The following is a 13,986-nucleotide window of genomic DNA, read 5'->3' as shown; positions in this document are numbered from 1 at the left end:
CTTCGGTGAGAGAAGTCAGTCCATGGGGAGAGAAGTCAGTCCTCGGGGAGGGAAGTCAGTCCTCGGGGAGAGAAGTCAGTCCACGGGGAGAGAATTCAGTCCAGGTCGAGAGAAGTCATCCCTCGGGGAGAGAAGTCAGTCCTCGGGGAGAAGTCAGTCCTCGGGGAGAGACGTCAGTCCTCGGGTAGAGAAGTCAGTTCTCGGGGAGAGAAGTCAGTCCACTGGGAGATCAGTCAGTCCTCAGGCAGAGAAGTCAGTCCACGGTGAGAGAAGTCAGTCCTCGGGGAGAGAAGTCAGTTCACGGGGAGAGAAGTCAGTCCTCGGGGAGAGAAGTACGTCCTCGGGGAAGGAAGTCAGTCCTGGGGGGAGACGTCAGTCATCGGGGAGAGAAGTCAGACTTCGGGGGGGAGTCAGTCCTGGCGGAGAGAAGTCAGTCCTCGGGGAGAGAGTCAGTCCACGGGGAGAGAAGTCGGTCCTCGGGGCGAGAAGTCAGTCCTCGGGAAGAGCAGTCAGTCCACGGGGAGAGAAGTCAGTTCTCGGGGAGAGGAGTCAGTCCACGGGGATAGACGTCAGTCCTCGATGAGAGAAGTCAGTCCTCAGGGAGAGAGTCAGTCCTCGGGGAGGGAAGTCAGTCCTCGGGGAGAGAAGTCAGTCCACGGGGAGAGAAGTCAGTCATTGGGGAGAGAGACAGTCCTCGAGGAGAGAAGTCACTCCTCGGGGAGAGATGTCAGTCGTCGGGGAGAGAGGTCAGTCCTCTGGGAGAGCAGTAAGTCCACGGGGAGAGAAGTCAGTCCTCGGGAAGAGCAGTCAGTCATCGGGGAGAGAGTCAGTCCTCGGGGAGAGAAGTCAGTCCACGGGGAGAGAAGTCAGTCCTCGGGGAGAGAAGTCAGTCCTCAGGGAGAGAAGTCAGTCCATGGGGAGAGAAGTCAGTCTTCGGGGAGAGAAGTCAGTCCATGGGGAGAGAAGTCAGTCCTCGGGGAGGGAAGTCAGTCCTCGGGGAGAGAAGTCAGTCCACGGGGAGAGAATTCAGTCCAGGTCGAGAGAAGTCATCCCTCGGGGAGAGAAGTCAGTCCTCGGGGAGAAGTCAGTCCTCGGGGAGAGACGTCAGTCCTCGGGTAGAGAAATCAGTTCTCGGGGAGAGAAGTCAGTCCACTGGGAGATCAGTCAGTCCTCAGGCAGAGAAGTCAGTCCACGGTGAGAGAAGTCAGTCCTCGGGGAGAGAAGTCAGTTCACGGGGAGAGAAGTCAGTCCTCGGGGAGAGAAGTACGTCCTCGGGGAAGGAAGTCAGTCCTGGGGGGAGACGTCAGTCATCGGGGAGAGAAGTCAGACTACGGGGGGGAGTCAGTCCTCGCGGAGAGAAATCAGTCCTCGGGGAGAGAGTCAGTCCACGGGGAGAGAAGTCGGTCCTCGGGGCGAGAAGTCAGTCCTCGGGAAGAGCAGTCAGTCCACGGGGAGAGAAGTCAGTTCTCGGGGAGAGGAGTCAGTCCACGGGGATAGACGTCAGTCCTCGATGAGAGAAGTCAGTCCTCAGGGAGAGAGTCAGTCCTCGGGGAGGGAAGTCAGTCCTCGGGGAGAGAAGTCAGTCCACGGGGAGAGAAGTCAGTCATCGGGGAGAGAGACAGTTCTCGAGGAGAGAAGTCACTCCTCGGGGAGAGATGTCAGTCCTCGGGGAGAGAGGTCAGTCCTCTGGGAGAGCAGTAAGTCCACGGGGAGAGAAGTCAGTCCTCGGGAAGAGCAGTCAGTCATCGGGGAGAGAGTCAGTCCTCGGGGAGAGAAGCCACTCCTCAGGGAGAAATGTCAGTCCTCGGGGAGAGAGGTCAGTCCTCAGGAAGAGCAGTCAGTCCTCGGGGAGTGAAGTCAGTCCACGGGGAGAGAAGTCAGTCCACGGGGAGAGAAGTCAGTCCTCGGGGAGAGAAGTCAGTCCTCGGGGAGAGACGTCAGTCCTCGGGTAGAGAAGTCAGTTCTCGGGTAGAGAAGTCAGTTCACGGGGAGAGAAGTCAGTCCACGGGGAGATCAGTCAGTCCTCAGGCAGAGAAGTCAGTCCACGGTGAGAGAAGTCAGTCCTCGGGGAGAGAAGTCAGTTCACGGGGAGAGAAGTCAGTCCTCGGGGAGAGAAGTACGTCCTCGGGGAGGGAAGTCAGTCCTGGGGAGAGAAGTCAGTCCTCGGGGAGAGAGTCAGTCCACGGGGAGAGAAGTCGGTCCTGAGGGCGAGAAGTCAGTCCTCGGGAAGAGCAGTCAGTCCACGGGGAGAGAAGTCAGTTCTCGGGGAGAGGAGTCAGTCCACGGGGAGAGAAGTCAGTCATCGGGGAGAGAGACAGTCCTCGAGGAGAGAAGTCACTCCTCGGGGAGAGAAGTCACTCCTCGGGGAGAGATGTCAGTCCTCGGGGAGAGAGGTCAGTCCTCGGGGAGAGAGGTCAGTCCTCTGGGAGAGCAGTAAGTCCACGGGGAGAGAAGTCAGTCCTCGGGAAGAGCAGTCAGTCCTCGGGGAGTGAAGTCAGTCCGCGGGGAGAGAAGTTAGTCCACGGGGAGAGAAGTCAGTCCTCGGGCAGAGAAGTCAGTCCTCGGGGAGAGAAGTCAGTCCTCGGGGAGAGAAGTCAGTCCATGCGGAGAGAAGTCAGTCATCGGGGAGAGAGACAGTCCTCGAGGAGAGAAGTCACTCCTCGGGGAGAGATGTCAGTCCTCGGGGAGAGAGGTCAGTCCTCTGGGAGAGCAGTAAGTCCACGGGGAGAGAAGTCAGTCCTCGGGAAGAGCAGTCAGTCCTCAGGGAGTGAAGTCAGTCCGCGGGGAGAGAAGTTAGTCCACGGGGAGAGAAGTCAGTCCTCGGGCAGGGAAGTCAGTCCTCGGGGAGAGAAGTCAGTCCTCGGGGAGAGAAGTCAGTCCATGCGGAGAGAAGTCAGTCCATGCGGAGAGAAGTCAGTCTTCGGGGAGAGAAGTCAGTCCATGCGGAGAGAAGTCAGTCCTTGGGGAGGGAAGTCAGTCCTTGGGGAGGGAAGTCAGTCCTCGGGGAGAGAAGTCAGTGCACAAGGAGAGAATTCTGTCCACGTCGAGAAAAGTCAGCCCTCGGGGAGAGAAGTCAGTCCTCGGGGAGAGAAGTCAGTCCTCGGGGAGAAGTCAGTCCTCGCGGAGAAGTAAGTCCTCGGGGAGTGAAGTCAGTCCTCGGGCAGTGAGTCAATCCATGGGGAGGGAGTCAGTCCTCGGGGAGAGACGTCAGTCCTCGGGGAGAGAAGTCAGTCCTCAGGGAGAAGTCCGTCCTCGGGGAGAGAAGTCAGTCCACGGGGAGAGAAGTCTGTCCTCCGGAGAGAAGTCAGTCCACGGGGGGAGAAGTTCGTCCTCGGGGAGAGAATTCAGTCCATGGGGAGAAAAGTCAGTCCTCGGGGAGAGAAGTCAGCCCTCGGGGAGAGAAGTCAGCCCTCGGGGAGAGAAGTCAGTCCTCGGAGGGAGAAGTCAGACCACAGGGAGAGAAGTGAGTCCTCGGGGAGAGACGTCAGTCTTCGGGGAGAGAAGTCAGTTCACGGGGGGAGAAGTCAGTCCTCGGGGAGAGAAGTACGTCCTCGGGGAGGGAAGTCAGTCCTGGGGGGAGACGTCAGTCCACAGGGAGAGAAGTCAGACTTCGGGGGGAGTCAGTCCTCGCGGAGAGATGTCAGTCCTCGGGGAGAGAGTCAGTCCACGGGGAGAGAAGTCGGTCCTCGGGGCGAGAAGTCAGTCCTCGGGAAGAGCAGTCAGTCCACGGGGAGAAAAGTCAGTTCTCGGGGAGAGGAGTCAGTCCACGGGGATAGACGTCAGTCCTCGATGAGAGAAGTCAGTCCTCAGGGAGAGAGTCAGTCCTCGGGGAGGGAAGTCAGTCCTCGGGGAGAGAAGTCAGTCCACGGGGAGAGAAGTCAGTCATCGGGGAGAGAGACAGTCCTCGAGGAGAGAAGTCACTCCTCGGGGAGAGATGTCAGTCCTCGGGGAGAGAGGTCAGTCCTCTGGGAGAGCAGTAAGTACACGGGGAGAGAAGTCAGTCCTCGAGAAGAGCAGTCAGTCCTCGGGGAGTGAAGTCAGTCGGCGGGGAGAGAAGTTAGTCCACGGGGAGAGAAGTCAGTCCTCGGGCAGAGAAGTCAGTCCTCGGGGAGAGAAGTCAGTCCTCGGGGAGAGAAGTCAGTCCATGCGGAGAGAAGACAGTCCATGCGGAGAGAAGTCAGTCTTCGGGGAGAGAAGTCAGTCCATGGGGAGAGAAGTCAGTCCTTGGGGAGGGAAGTCAGTCCTTGAGGAGGGAAGTCAGTCCTCGGGGAGAGAAGTCAGTCCACGGGGAGAGAATTCAGTCCACGTCGAGAAAAGTCAGCCCTCGGGGAGAGAAGTCAGTCCTCGGGGAGAGAAGTCAGTCCTCGGGGAGAAGTCAGTCCTCGGGGAGAAGTCAGTCCTCGGGGAGAAGTCAGTCCTCGGGGAGTGAAGTCAGTCCTCGGGCAGTGAGTCAATCCATGGGGAGGGAGTCAGTCCTCGGGGAGAGACGTCAGTCCTCGGTGAGAGAAGTCAGTCCTCAGGGAGAAGTCAGTCCTCGGGGAGAGAAGTCAGTCCTCGGGCAGAAGTCCGTCCTCGGGGAGAGAAGTCAGTCCACGGGGAGAGAAGTCTGTCCTCCGGGAGAGAAGTCAGTCCACCGGGGGAGAAGTCCGTCCTCGGGGAGAGAATTCAGTCCATGGGGAGAGAAGTCAGTCCTCGGGGAGAGAAGTCAGCCCTCGGGAAGAGAAGTCAGCCCTCGGGGAGAGAAGTCAGTCCTCGGAGGGAGAAGTCAGACCTCGGAGGGAGAAGTCAGACCACAGGGAGAGAAGTGAGTCCTCGGGGAGAGACGTCAGTCTTCGGGGAGAGAAGTCAGTCCATGGGGAGAGAAGTCAGTCCACGGGGAGAGAAGTCAGTCCACGGGGAGAGAAGTCAGTCCTCGACCAGAGCAGTCAGTCCTCGGGGAGAGAAGTCAGTCCACGGGGAGAGAAGTCAGTCATCGGGGAGAGATGTCAGTCCTCGGGGAGAGATGTCAGTCCTCGGGGAGAGAGGTCAGTCCTCTGGGAGAGGAGTCAGTCCACGGGGAGAGAAGTCAGTTCTCGAGAAGAGCAGTCAGTCCTCGGGGAGTGAAGTCAGTCCACGGGGAGAGAATTCAGTCCACGGGGAGAGAAGTCAGTCCTCGGGGAGAGAAGTCAGTCCTCGGGGAGAGAAGTCAGTCCATGCGGAGAGAAGTCGGTCCTCGGGGAGAGAAGTCAGTCCGCGGGAAGAGCATTCAGTCCACGGGGAGAGAAGTCAGTTCTCGGGGAGAGGAGTCAGTCCACGGGGATAGACGTCAGTCCTCGATGAGAGAAGTCAGTCCTCAGGGAGAGAGTCAGTCCTCGGGGAGGGAAGTCAGTCCTCGGGGAGAGAAGTCAGTCCACGGGGAGAGAAGTCAATCATTGGGGAGAGAGACAGTCCTCGAGGAGAGAAGTCACTCCTCGGGGAGAGATGTCAGTCCTCGGGGAGAGAGGTCAGTCCTCTGGGAGAACAGTAAGTCCACGGGGAGAGAAGTCAGTCCTCGGGAAGAGCAGTCAGTCATCGGGGAGAGAGTCAGTCCTCGGGGAGAGAAGCCACTCCTCAGGGAGAAATGTCAGTCCTCGGGGAGAGAGGTCAGTCCTCGGGAAGAGCAGTCAGTCCTCGGGGAGTGAAGTCAGTCCACGGGGAGAGAAGTCAGTCCACGGGGAGAGAAGTCAGTCCTCGGGGAGAGAAGTCAGTCCTCAGGGAGAGAAGTCAGTCCATGGGGAGAGAAGTCAGTCTTCGGGGAGAGAAGTCAGTCCATGGGGAGAGAAGTCAGTCCTCGGGGAGGGAAGTCAGTCCTCGGGGAGAGAAGTCAGTCCACGGGGAGAGAATTCAGTCCAGGTCGAGAGAAGTCATCCCTCGGGGAGAGAATCAGTCCTCGGGGAGAAGTCAGTCCTCGGGGAGAGACATCAGTCCTCGGGTAGAGAAATCAGTTCTCGGGGAGAGAAGTCAGTCCACTGGGAGATCAGTCAGTCCTCAGGCAGAGAAGTCAGTCCACGGTGAGAGAAGTCAGTCCTCGGGGAGAGAAGTCAGTTCACGGGGAGAGTAGTCATTCCTCGGGGAGAGAAGTACGTCCTCGGGGAAGGAAGTCAGTCCTGGGGGGAGACGTCAGTCATCGCGGAGAGAAGTCAGTCCTCGGGGAGAGAGTCAGTCCACGGGGAGAGAAGTCGGTCCTCGGGGCGAGAAGTCAGTCCTCGGGAAGAGCAGTCAGTCCACGGGGAGAGAAGTCAGTTCTCGGGGAGAGGAGTCAGTCCACGGGGATAGACGTCAGTCCTCGATGAGAGAAGTCAGTCCTCAGGGAGAGAGTCAGTCCTTGGGGAGGGAAGTCAGTCCTCGGGGAGAGAAGTCAGTCCACGGGGAGAGAAGTCAGTCATCGGGGAGAGAGACAGTCCTCGAGGAGAGAAGTCACTCCTCGGGGAGAGATGTCAGTCCTCGGGGAGAGAGGTCAGTCCTCTGGGAGAGCAGTAAGTCCACGGAGAGAGAAGTCAGTCCTTGGGAAGAGCAGTCAGTCATCGGGGAGAGAGTCAGTCCTTGGGGAGAGAAGCCACTCCTCAGGGAGAAATGTCAGTCCTCGGGGAGAGAGGTCAGTCCTCGGGAAAAGCAGTCAGTCCTCGGGGAGTGAAGTCAGTCCACGGGGAGAGAAGTCTGTCCTCCGGAGAGAAGTCAGTCCACGGGGGGAGAAGTCCGTCCTCGGGGAGAGAATTCTGTCCACGTCGAGAAAAGTCAGCCCTCGGGGAGAGAAGTCAGTCCTCGGGGAGAGAAGTCAGTCCTCGGGGAGAAGTCAGTCCTCGCGGAGAAGTAAGTCCTCGGGGAGTGAAGTCAGTCCTCGGGCAGTGAGTCAATCCATGGGGAGGGAGTCAGTCCTCGGGGAGAGACGTCAGTCCTCGGGGAGAGAAGTCAGTCCTCAGGGAGAAGTCCGTCCTCGGGGAGAGAAGTCAGTCCTCGGGGAGTGAAGTCAGTCCTCGGGCAGTGAGTCAATCCATGGGGAGGGAGTCAGTCCTCGGGGAGAGACGTCAGTCCTCGGTGAGAGAAGTCAGTCCTCAGGGAGAAGTCAGTCCTCGGGGAGAGAAGTCAGTCCTCGGGCAGAAGTCCGTCCTCGGGGAGAGAAGTCAGTCCACGGGGAGAGAAGTCTGTCCTCCGGGAGAGAAGTCAGTCCACGGGGGGAGAAGTCCGTCCTCGGGGAGAGAATTCAGTCCATGGGGAGAAAAGTCAGTCCTCGGGGAGAGAAGTCAGCCCTCGGGGAGAGAAGTCAGCCCTCGGGGAGAGAAGTCAGTCCTCGGAGGGAGAAGTCAGACCACAGGGAGAGAAGTGAGTCCTCGGGGAGAGACGTCAGTCTTCGGGGAGAGAAGTCAGTTCACGGGGGGAGAAGTCAGTCCTCGGGGAGAGAAGTACGTCCTCGGGGAGGGAAGTCAGTCCTGGGGGGAGACGTCAGTCCACGGGGAGAGAAGTCAGACTTCGGGGGGAGTCAGTCCTCGCGGAGAGATGTCAGTCCTCGGGGAGAGAGTCAGTCCACGGGGAGAGAAGTCGGTCCTCGGGGCGAGAAGTCAGTCCTCGGGAAGAGCAGTCAGTCCACGGGGAGAAAAGTCAGTTCTCGGGGAGAGGAGTCAGTCCACGGGGATAGACGTCAGTCCTCGATGAGAGAAGTCAGTCCTCAGGGAGAGAGTCAGTCCTCGGGGAGGGAAGTCAGTCCTCGGGGAGAGAAGTCAGTCCACGGGGAGAGAAGTCAGTCATCGGGGAGAGAGACAGTCCTCGAGGAGAGAAGTCACTCCTCGGGGAGAGATGTCAGTCCTCGGGGAGAGAGGTCAGTCCTCTGGGAGAGCAGTAAGTACACGGGGAGAGAAGTCAGTCCTCGAGAAGAGCAGTCAGTCCTCGGGGAGTGAAGTCAGTCGGCGGGGAGAGAAGTTAGTCCACGGGGAGAGAAGTCAGTCCTCGGGCAGAGAAGTCAGTCCTCGGGGAGAGAAGTCAGTCCTCGGGGAGAGAAGTCAGTCCATGCGGAGAGAAGACAGTCCATGCGGAGAGAAGTCAGTCTTCGGGGAGAGAAGTCAGTCCATGGGGAGAGAAGTCAGTCCTTGGGGAGGGAAGTCAGTCCTTGAGGAGGGAAGTCAGTCCTCGGGGAGAGAAGTCAGTCCACGGGGAGAGAATTCAGTCCACGTCGAGAAAAGTCAGCCCTCGGGGAGAGAAGTCAGTCCTCGGGGAGAGAAGTCAGTCCTCGGGGAGAAGTCAGTCCTCGGGGAGAAGTCAGTCCTCGGGGAGAAGTCAGTCCTCGGGGAGAAGTCAGTCCTCGGGGAGTGAAGTCAGTCCTCGGGCAGTGAGTCAATCCATGGGGAGGGAGTCAGTCCTCGGGGAGAGACATCAGTCCTCGGTGAGAGAAGTCAGTCCTCAGGGAGAAGTCAGTCCTCGGGGAGAGAAGTCAGTCCTCGGGCAGAAGTCCGTCCTCGGGGAGAGAAGTCAGTCCACGGGGAGAGAAGTCTGTCCTCCGGGAGAGAAGTCAGTCCACCGGGGGAGAAGTCCGTCCTCGGGGAGAGAATTCAGTCCATGGGGAGAGAAGTCAGTCCTCGGGGAGAGAAGTCAGCCCTCGGGAAGAGAAGTCAGCCCTCGGGGAGAGAAGTCAGTCCTCGGAGGGAGAAGTCAGACCTCGGAGGGAGAAGTCAGACCACAGGGAGAGAAGTGAGTCCTCGGGGAGAGACGTCAGTCTTCGGGGAGAGAAGTCAGTCCATGGGGAGAGAAGTCAGTCCACGGGGAGAGAAGTCAGTCCACGGGGAGAGAAGTCAGTCCTCGACCAGAGCAGTCAGTCCTCGGGGAGAGAAGTCAGTCCACGGGGAGAGAAGTCAGTCATCGGGGAGAGATGTCAGTCCTCGGGGAGAGATGTCAGTCCTCGGGGAGAGAGGTCAGTCCTCTGGGAGAGGAGTCAGTCCACGGGGAGAGAAGTCAGTTCTCGAGAAGAGCAGTCAGTCCTCGGGGAGTGAAGTCAGTCCACGGGGAGAGAATTCAGTCCACGGGGAGAGAAGTCAGTCCTCGGGGAGAGAAGTCAGTCCTCGGGGAGAGAAGTCAGTCCATGCGGAGAGAAGTCGGTCCTCGGGGAGAGAAGTCAGTCCGCGGGAAGAGCATTCAGTCCACGGGGAGAGAAGTCAGTTCTCGGGGAGAGGAGTCAGTCCACGGGGATAGACGTCAGTCCTCGATGAGAGAAGTCAGTCCTCAGGGAGAGAGTCAGTCCTCGGGGAGGGAAGTCAGTCCTCGGGGAGAGAAGTCAGTCCACGGGGAGAGAAGTCAATCATTGGGGAGAGAGACAGTCCTCGAGGAGAGAAGTCACTCCTCGGGGAGAGATGTCAGTCCTCGGGGAGAGAGGTCAGTCCTCTGGGAGAGCAGTAAGTCCACGGGGAGAGAAGTCAGTCCTCGGGAAGAGCAGTCAGTCATCGGGGAGAGAGTCAGTCCTCGGGGAGAGAAGCCACTCCTCAGGGAGAAATGTCAGTCCTCGGGGAGAGAGGTCAGTCCTCGGGAAGAGCAGTCAGTCCTCGGGGAGTGAAGTCAGTCCACGGGGAGAGAAGTCAGTCCACGGGGAGAGAAGTCAGTCCTCGGGGAGAGAAGTCAGTCCTCAGGGAGAGAAGTCAGTCCATGGGGAGAGAAGTCAGTCTTCGGGGAGAGAAGTCAGTCCATGGGGAGAGAAGTCAGTCCTCGGGGAGGGAAGTCAGTCCTCGGGGAGAGAAGTCAGTCCACGGGGAGAGAATTCAGTCCAGGTCGAGAGAAGTCATCCCTCGGGGAGAGAATCAGTCCTCGGGGAGAAGTCAGTCCTCGGGGAGAGACATCAGTCCTCGGGTAGAGAAATCAGTTCTCGGGGAGAGAAGTCAGTCCACTGGGAGATCAGTCAGTCCTCAGGCAGAGAAGTCAGTCCACGGTGAGAGAAGTCAGTCCTCGGGGAGAGAAGTCAGTTCACGGGGAGAGTAGTCATTCCTCGGGGAGAGAAGTACGTCCTCGGGGAAGGAAGTCAGTCCTGGGGGGAGACGTCAGTCATCGCGGAGAGAAGTCAGTCCTCGGGGAGAGAGTCAGTCCACGGGGAGAGAAGTCGGTCCTCGGGGCGAGAAGTCAGTCCTCGGGAAGAGCAGTCAGTCCACGGGGAGAGAAGTCAGTTCTCGGGGAGAGGAGTCAGTCCACGGGGATAGACGTCAGTCCTCGATGAGAGAAGTCAGTCCTCAGGGAGAGAGTCAGTCCTTGGGGAGGGAAGTCAGTCCTCGGGGAGAGAAGTCAGTCCACGGGGAGAGAAGTCAGTCATCGGGGAGAGAGACAGTCCTCGAGGAGAGAAGTCACTCCTCGGGGAGAGATGTCAGTCCTCGGGGAGAGAGGTCAGTCCTCTGGGAGAGCAGTAAGTCCACGGAGAGAGAAGTCAGTCCTCGGGAAGAGCAGTCAGTCATCGGGGAGAGAGTCAGTCCTTGGGGAGAGAAGCCACTCCTCAGGGAGAAATGTCAGTCCTCGGGGAGAGAGGTCAGTCCTCGGGAAGAGCAGTCAGTCCTCGGGGAGTGAAGTCAGTCCACGGGGAGAGAAGTCAGTCCACGGGGAGAGAAGTCAGTCCTCGGGGAGAGAAGTCAGTCCTCGGGGAGAGAAGTCAGTCCTCGGGGAGAGAAGTCAGTCCATGGGGAGAGAAGTCAGTCTTCGGGGAGAGAAGTCAGTCCATGGGGAGAGAAGTCAGTCCTCGGGTAGGGAAGTCGGTCCTCGGGGAGAGAAGTCAGTCCTCGGGGAGAGAGGTCAGTCCTCTGGGAGAGGAGTCAGTCCACGGGGAGAGAAGTCAGTTCTCGAGAAGAGCAGTCAGTCCTCGGGGAGTGAAGTCAGTCCACGGGGAGAGAATTCAGTCCACGGGGAGAGAAGTCAGTCCTCGGGGAGAGAAGTCAGTCCTCGGGGAGAGAAGTCAGTCCATGCGGAGAGAAGTCGGTCCTCGGGGAGAGAAGTCAGTCCGCGGGAAGAGCATTCAGTCCACGGGGAGAGAAGTCAGTTCTCGGGGAGAGGAGTCAGTCCACGGGGATAGACGTCAGTCCTCGAGTAGAGAAGTCAGTCCTCAGGGAGAGAGTCAGTCCTCGGGGAGGGAAGTCAGTCCTCGGGGAGAGAAGTCAGTCCACGGGGAGAGAAGTCAATCATTGGGGAGAGAGACAGTCCTCGAGGAGAGAAGTCACTCCTCGGGGAGAGATGTCAGTCCTCGGGGAGAGAGGTCAGTCCTCTGGGAGAGCAGTAAGTCCACGGGGAGAGAAGTCAGTCCTCGGGAAGAGCAGTCAGTCATCGGGGAGAGAGTCAGTCCTCGGGGAGAGAAGCCACTCCTCAGGGAGAAATGTCAGTCCTCGGGGAGAGAGGTCAGTCCTCGGGAAGAGCAGTCAGTCCTCGGGGAGTGAAGTCAGTCCACGGGGAGAGAAGTCAGTCCACGGGGAGAGAAGTCAGTCCTCGGGGAGAGAAGTCAGTCCTCAGGGAGAGAAGTCAGTCCATGGGGAGAGAAGTCAGTCTTCGGGGAGAGAAGTCAGTCCATGGGGAGAGAAGTCAGTCCTCGGGGAGGGAAGTCAGTCCTCGGGGAGAGAAGTCAGTCCACGGGGAGAGAATTCAGTCCAGGTCGAGAGAAGTCATCCCTCGGGGAGAGAATCAGTCCTCGGGGAGAAGTCAGTCCTCGGGGAGAGACATCAGTCCTCGGGTAGAGAAATCAGTTCTCGGGGAGAGAAGTCAGTCCACTGGGAGATCAGTCAGTCCTCAGGCAGAGAAGTCAGTCCACGGTGAGAGAAGTCAGTCCTCGGGGAGAGAAGTCAGTTCACGGGGAGAGTAGTCATTCCTCGGGGAGAGAAGTACGTCCTCGGGGAAGGAAGTCAGTCCTGGGGGGAGACGTCAGTCATCGCGGAGAGAAGTCAGTCCTCGGGGAGAGAGTCAGTCCACGGGGAGAGAAGTCGGTCCTCGGGGCGAGAAGTCAGTCCTCGGGAAGAGCAGTCAGTCCACGGGGAGAGAAGTCAGTTCTCGGGGAGAGGAGTCAGTCCACGGGGATAGACGTCAGTCCTCGATGAGAGAAGTCAGTCCTCAGGGAGAGAGTCAGTCCTTGGGGAGGGAAGTCAGTCCTCGGGGAGAGAAGTCAGTCCACGGGGAGAGAAGTCAGTCATCGGGGAGAGAGACAGTCCTCGAGGAGAGAAGTCACTCCTCGGGGAGAGATGTCAGTCCTCGGGGAGAGAGGTCAGTCCTCTGGGAGAGCAGTAAGTCCACGGAGAGAGAAGTCAGTCCTCGGGAAGAGCAGTCAGTCATCGGGGAGAGAGTCAGTCCTTGGGGAGAGAAGCCACTCCTCAGGGAGAAATGTCAGTCCTCGGGGAGAGAGGTCAGTCCTCGGGAAAAGCAGTCAGTCCTCGGGGAGTGAAGTCAGTCCACGGGGAGAGAAGTCTGTCCTCCGGAGAGAAGTCAGTCCACGGGGGGAGAAGTCCGTCCTCGGGGAGAGAATTCTGTCCACGTCGAGAAAAGTCAGCCCTCGGGGAGAGAAGTCAGTCCTCGGGGAGAGAAGTCAGTCCTCGGGGAGAAGTCAGTCCTCGCGGAGAAGTAAGTCCTCGGGGAGTGAAGTCAGTCCTCGGGCAGTGAGTCAATCCATGGGGAGGGAGTCAGTCCTCGGGGAGAGACGTCAGTCCTCGGGGAGAGAAGTCAGTCCTCAGGGAGAAGTCCGTCCTCGGGGAGAGAAGTCAGTCCACGGGGAGAGAAGTCTGTCCTCCGGAGAGAAGTCAGTCCACGGGGGGAGAAGTCCGTCCTCGGGGAGAGAATTCAGTCCATGGGGAGAAAAGTCAGTCCTCGGGGAGAGAAGTCAGCCCTCGGGGAGAGAAGTCAGCCCTCGGGGAGAGAAGTCAGTCCTCGGAGGGAGAAGTCAGACCACAGGGAGAGAAGTGAGTCCTCGGGGAGAGACGTCAGTCTTCGGGGAGAGAAGTCAGTTCACGGGGGGAGAAGTCAGTCCTCGGGGAGAGAAGTACGTCCTCGGGGAGGGAAGTCAGTCCTGGGGGGAGACGTCAGTCCACGGGGAGAGAAGTCAGACTTCGGGGGGAGTCAGTCCTCGCGGAGAGATGTCAGTCCTCGGGGAGAGAGTCAGTCCACGGGGAGAGAAGTCGGTCCTCGGGGCGAGAAGTCAGTCCTCGGGAAGAGCAGTCAGTCCACGGGGAGAAAAGTCAGTTCTCGGGGAGAGGAGTCAGTCCACGGGGATAGACGTCAGTCCTCGATGAGAGAAGTCAGTCCTCAGGGAGAGAGTCAGTCCTCGGGGAGGGAAGTCAGTCCTCGGGGAGAGAAGTCAGTCCACGGGGAGAGAAGTCAGTCATCGGGGAGAGAGACAGTCCTCGAGGAGAGAAGTCACTCCTCGGGGAGAGATGTCAGTCCTCGGGGAGAGAGGTCAGTCCTCTGGGAGAGCAGTAAGTACACGGGGAGAGAAGTCAGTCCTCGAGAAGAGCAGTCAGTCCTCGGGGAGTGAAGTCAGTCGGCGGGGAGAGAAGTTAGTCCACGGGGAGAGAAGTCAGTCCTCGGGCAGAGAAGTCAGTCCTCGGGGAGAGAAGTCAGTCCTCGGGGAGAGAAGTCAGTCCATGCGGAGAGAAGACAGTCCATGCGGAGAGAAGTCAGTCTTCGGGGAGAGAAGTCAGTCCATGGGGAGAGAAGTCAGTCCTTGGGGAGGGAAGTCAGTCCTTGAGGAGGGAAGTCAGTCCTCGGGGAGAGAAGTCAGTCCACGGGGAGAGAATTCAGTCCACGTCGAGAAAAGTCAGCCCTCGGGGAGAGAAGTCAGTCCTCGGGGAGAGAAGTCAGTCCTCGGGGAGAAGTCAGTCCTCGGGGAGAAGTCAGTCCTCGGGGAGAAGTCAGTCCTCGGGGAGTGAAGTCAGTCCTCGGGCAGTGAGTCAATCCATGGGGAGGGAGTCAGTCCTCGGGGAGAGACGTCAGTCCTCGGTGAGAGAAGTCAGTCCTCAGGGAGAAGTCAGTCCTCGGGGAGAG

The sequence above is a fragment of the Pristiophorus japonicus genome, chromosome 4, assembly GCF_044704955.1.
Source record: "Pristiophorus japonicus isolate sPriJap1 chromosome 4, sPriJap1.hap1, whole genome shotgun sequence".
Classification (NCBI taxonomy): Eukaryota; Metazoa; Chordata; class Chondrichthyes; family Pristiophoridae; genus Pristiophorus; species Pristiophorus japonicus.
The sequence above is the reverse complement of the archived record's forward strand: the minus strand, read 5'-3'. Positions refer to the sequence as shown.